The sequence below is a fragment of the Ochlerotatus camptorhynchus genome, unplaced genomic scaffold (genome assembly GCF_037179485.1).
Source record: "Ochlerotatus camptorhynchus isolate MF236.1 unplaced genomic scaffold, CSIRO-AGI_Acam_v1.1 ptg000237l, whole genome shotgun sequence".
NCBI lineage: Eukaryota > Metazoa > Arthropoda > Insecta > Diptera > Culicidae > Ochlerotatus > Ochlerotatus camptorhynchus.
In genome coordinates, this window is record NW_027040727.1 from 354,465 (window position 1) to 359,697 (window position 5,233).

General features: G+C 42.7%; 1 non-coding gene across 1 annotated transcript; it reads left to right on the forward strand.

Moving 5' to 3' along the window:
• The first annotated feature begins 4,018 nt into the window (after nucleotides 1-4,018).
• On the forward strand, nucleotides 4,019-4,125 carry LOC135704381 (U6 spliceosomal RNA). Its single transcript, XR_010517786.1, has one exon. It is a non-coding gene; the product is annotated as a U6 spliceosomal RNA (small nuclear RNA).
• Nucleotides 4,126-5,233: the final 1,108 nt, after the last annotated feature.

The following is a 5,233-nucleotide window of genomic DNA, read 5'->3' on the forward strand; positions in this document are numbered from 1 at the left end:
GGGGCGCGGTTGTGTATTAAGCCGTGCGTGCAGATTTACTTTGAATCGAGCTTTATTTAAGGCATCCCATGCCTGCTTCGTGGTCGCACAACTGCGCACCAAACTCGTCTGGTCGTCTTCAATGCAGAGCCCGATTGTCGCCCTAGCTTTTGCATCCGCTTTCGTCCACGCTTCAGTTGCTGGGTTCAGCGGTGGTTCGGAAATAGCCTGCTATATATCCTCCCGAATAAAAGTTCACACGACCGCGTACTCAGAACAACGTGTTTGATTTAATGATGCGCAAAATTCAAACCGTCAGTGATTATGCTGTTTCATTGCAGGGGTGGGTTCGCGCGTGCGCCTAGCGTAACAAATGGAAGGGACGCCACACTTTTAACGTCATCTTCTATGCTATTCCGATACAGTCCGTTTCTAAGCGACGTTGCAGCGCAAGATGTGGGCTAGGTGGACATTTTCGTGAACAGTGACACTTTTGAAAGTTTAAAGTTCTTAATAGTTTATGAGGAGTTCTGTAGTTCAAGAAGAGCCTGGAGTTGTGAGTATTTTGTATTATTTTCAAAATGAAAGATAGATGCTCTATGGATTGCTACAGTCTCAGAAGTTGTTCAGAAGTTCTTAATTTTTCGAAGTACATACCACACTGGCCATTCGACCTAATGCCCGGACACTGCCAAAGATATCCAATGAAAATTTCTCATCTTTCACTTCTTCATTACATATATTACGTCCTAACTAGAACTTTACACCTACTCTCATTTTAGTATTATTTGAGACTTTTAACAAGTTTAAAATTATTGTTAATTCAAAGTAATGCCGCAAGGGTTCGAAATCCGGACTTAGGTAGTAAATCCGAATACCACTTTTTAAAGTTGATTATCATTGCCTACTATGCTCAAAATAACACGTAAATTGCATCATTTACCATTCAGAATAAATTGCACGTAATATTTAATAAAAAAAAAATGTTCGGATTATCGATCCACCAGAAATTTGGTGAATTGCGATAATCTTTGCTCAAGGAAGTCGAGAAATTTTCCAATTCGAATCGAGTTCACTGAAATCCTAAACAGCATTGTTTCCCTTTATAATCGCACTACTAACAGCTAGGCAATTCTAAATGGAATAATTTCCACGAAAATCCTTTATTTAACATCGGTCTCTGTTCCACAATCTAGTGCCATTCACCGACGGACATCGATTGCCATCCATTGACGGCAATCGAATGTGCAGGAAGGCAGCTTCCACACCTACGTAGGGCATCGCACCCATTCAACACACATGGGCCGGGACCAACGGCTTAACATCCCTTCCGAAGGAAGACGTGACTAGAGATTTGAATGCCTCGACATTTTTGCTCTTTCCACATAGCAGTAGGTAATTACTGTCCTCATTATCTGAGCCACTCAAAAGAACTCTATCAAAGAACTTGTTCTCTATGAACATGGGTGCACTAGACGCAGAGTCCTTACTAACTGATACTACCGTTCAGTGCCATCAAAATTTACGACAAGCCACGTAAAACGATCCGGAAATCCTTAATGATTTCTTCAGCTTTACCAGCACCGATAATGATGGCGGCATGTACGGATGCATGACTGATGCAAACACTCGAGTAATTTCCCCATTCAAATTTGATCCCTTTGTCATTTTCCGGTGATTAACGGCACAAACGATTTTCCAGCAGCTCAATGGAAGTAATTTTCCAGAAATGATGCTCACATCGATAAGGATCGGATTCATCATCATCATCTCTTGGAACAGTTGGTATTGGTACCAGCAGCATAGTCTGTGGGAAAGCCAGGCGCAAAAAGATATTTCCATCCAGATTTGAAAAGTTTCCCGCGGAACGCGTGCATCGCAATGACTATGTGGGAAACCGAGTGAAACTTTTAATTGCAATCCCTGTTTCCGTATGGGTACCACCACACTACTGTCTGCTCGTGGCTTTGAACAGTGGTGGATTGTAGATAATCTTTACCGGTGACGTTAAAAAAAAAATCATTCTTTGATATGTTAACGTTACACTGGGGCCCGTTTAACAGCAAAATTAAAATCCATCATCTATTTTGCTCATTTTACTCGAGATTTCATCACCGTGCTTTAAAACCACTGCAAAAGTATTTGGATGTCGCTGTTTGTCTCCCCCTGAATGGAGATGGAAAAACTTTTCCCGATGCATAACAGCGCGAACAGAAAGTACATTCATATTCCATTATCACTGTGATTTTACTTTGTGTGCCATCCCTCGCTGACGGACCGACCGACTTTCCGGGCATGCAAGGCAAACATTCGGATTTTTTTTTTGTGCTGCCTCCGTGCACCATCTTTTCCTATTATTTTTTATTATCAGACAATATTTGATGACCCACAATATCGGCAAACCATGGATGGTGTCGGTCGGTCTCGGTCCTGTTCCGAAATGTCTTATCAAACTGTTTCAAACTTTCCGGTTGCCGGAAAGCATAACCGAGAGCACATGGAGTTGGAAAAGAAGCGCGGAAAAGCCATCCCCGGCGATATTGCATGGTGAGAGAAAAATCGAATCCAAAGTTTTGGTGCCGAGTTTATTTCCTTGGAATGGGCGCGCGAGCAAAAAAAAGAAGATGATCGGAACCTGGTCCAGTAGAGCATGTGTCATTCTTTCCTGGAAGAAAGGGACAGGGAACTGTTTTATCAGGTTATTTCCATGCCATTGAACTGGATTACATACTGAGTTAACGATGGGAATGTCTGCCAGGAGTTCAATTTTATGCAGTGGATGAAAATTTGTAACCCAGTCAGTGTGCTGATGGTTAAATATGAAGTCATTATTATTAACCAGAGGTAATTGAAGCAGCTGAAAATGGTCGAGGGAATGAAGCTCAGTGAAGAAAATTTCTGTGAAACTTGCGCGGACATCTGTGGAAAAATCACGCCTGCCACGCACGATGGGTTCCAGTATTTTGTGTCATTCGCGGATGATTACATCCATTTCGCCGTTGTATATTTGATGAAAACGAAAAATCAGCTGTTTGACTACTTCATGATATAGGGGAAATGCCTCTAATGTTGGCCTATGGATCTAAGATTGGGCCCATCGGGCTAAAAATCTTCTATTCATCAATTTTAGCTAGATGAACGCGTTATTGGGACGTTACTAATGGATATTTTTGGTTGCTATTGAACATTTAGTCGATTGCTGAATTTATGTATGGGCCCAAATTAGGGACACTTAGGCCGACATTACCTGCATTTCCCCTATGATGCAATGGCAACCGGAAAATTCGGAGTCAAAGTGGAGAAAATACGTTGAGATTTGGAACGTGAGTATTTCAGTAATCAACGACTGTTGTACTAAGAGCAACGTGGGATTCAAGTCGAGCCGATGGTCGGCTTTACACCACAGCAGAATGGAGTAGCTGAGCTGTTCAACCGAATTGTGACGGAAAAAAATGCGAGCTATACGTTCAATCAGGAGCACCGAAGTCACTGTGAGGTGAAACGGTGCTGAATGCTGTCTATGTGGCAAATCGAAGCCCTACGGAAGCCCTGAAGAATAAAACCTCGGTGGAAATGTGGCACGGTAAGAAGCCAAATCCTAATACATTGAGCAATTCACCGATGATTTCTCTTTGACTGAGGATTCCGACGATCAAGATTACCAGGATGAAGGAGCCATCCCAAGTAACATTACAAGTTTTATCAAGTTTTAAAGCATGCTACAAGTCTAATTCATAGTCTACAGAACCCTCATAAAACCCTTATTGTTACTTGGGATGGCACTCCTAACACAACGTGAAAGGGGTAACTTCCAAGGCGGGATTACTCCAAGGAATAGTGGTCGGTAGTGCAGGAAACCACCATTTCGCCATATGGAGCATTTTCAGCTCTAGACCATTCTCCTCACCTGTGTCCTATAAAGACATTGCTGGCCATCTTAATCGAGCAAGCTGGCTGAAAGCGGTAGACGAAGAACTGAGTGCGTTGGAGAGGAACCGGATCTGAGTTTTGGTGCAGCAACCAGAATCTGTTGTACCCTGTCTTTGCTTCGGCAAGATATATGCTAAAATTGGTACGATACAGAGAAGATTAGCATGGCCCCTGCGCAAGAATGACACGCAAAATCGTGAAGTGTTCCACATTTTTAAGGTACAAGAGATTCCAAAAGAAGCAATCAATGGCGGCAGGCATCCATTATCATAGGTAAGTATACATCATCAAAGGTAAGTCACCGTATATACTTTCCCAAGTATAAAGCATTTAAAAATATAAATCTAAAACTACATGAACCAATAAATGCAAAGAAGGGGAGGAACCACCAGGGCCACCCAATTGAAGCGATTTGGATGGGGAGAGTGAAAATGTCAACTCCCTGTTGCTAACATTTCGTGGATAACGGGCGGGCTCTTCTTCCCATTCATTAGGGCATCTTCCTGTTGGATGGCTCGTTTTTTTGACCAATTGACTGGATTCTTAACTGTTCCAGGGAGATGAATAGGCGATTTGCCTATCAATCCATCCATTTGTTTTTGGCCCTTCATACAGTGATTTGCTGATGTCAATCAAAGGTTAATAACCTTTTGATCAAGTTAAACAGTGAGGACTAGTTTCCGTGCTACAATGAGTGTAGACCACTATCATCATCATCATCATCAGCAACCAGAATAGGTTGTATCCGTGCCATGTAAATGGGTATCCACGTTGTTACAAGGCAAGCCTAGTGGTGAAAGGCTATGTGCAGCGGAAGAATATTGATTATGAGGAAACGTTCGCTCCAGTGGCCAAACTGAACGCAATCCGAACGGTTCTGGCTATTGCAAACACCAAAGGTGGTCTGGAAATCCACCAAATGGACGTCCGTACAGCCTTTCTGAAAGGAAAACTGGAGGAAGAGGTGTACATGCAGGTACCAGATGGAGTTAGAGCCAAGCCTACGAGATTTTGTCTGCTGAAGCGATCATTGTATGGGTTAAAACAGTTCCTATTGGGGGGTGCCATAGACGAACCAGCCCAAGGCTGAAAGTCTCTTTAATAAAGAAAAAAAAAGTTCCTATTGGGGGGACTATTGGGTATCAAGGAAACGCTGAAACACGAATTTGACAAAGTTGACATGAACGAGCTGTACGAATTCGTGGAAATCAGGATTCAACGAGATCCTGAACAAGGAATCATGAAGCTTTCGCAGACGGGATTGATCGAGAAGATGCTACACCGTTTTGGGATGAGCAACTGCAAACCATGCCAAACTTCTGTT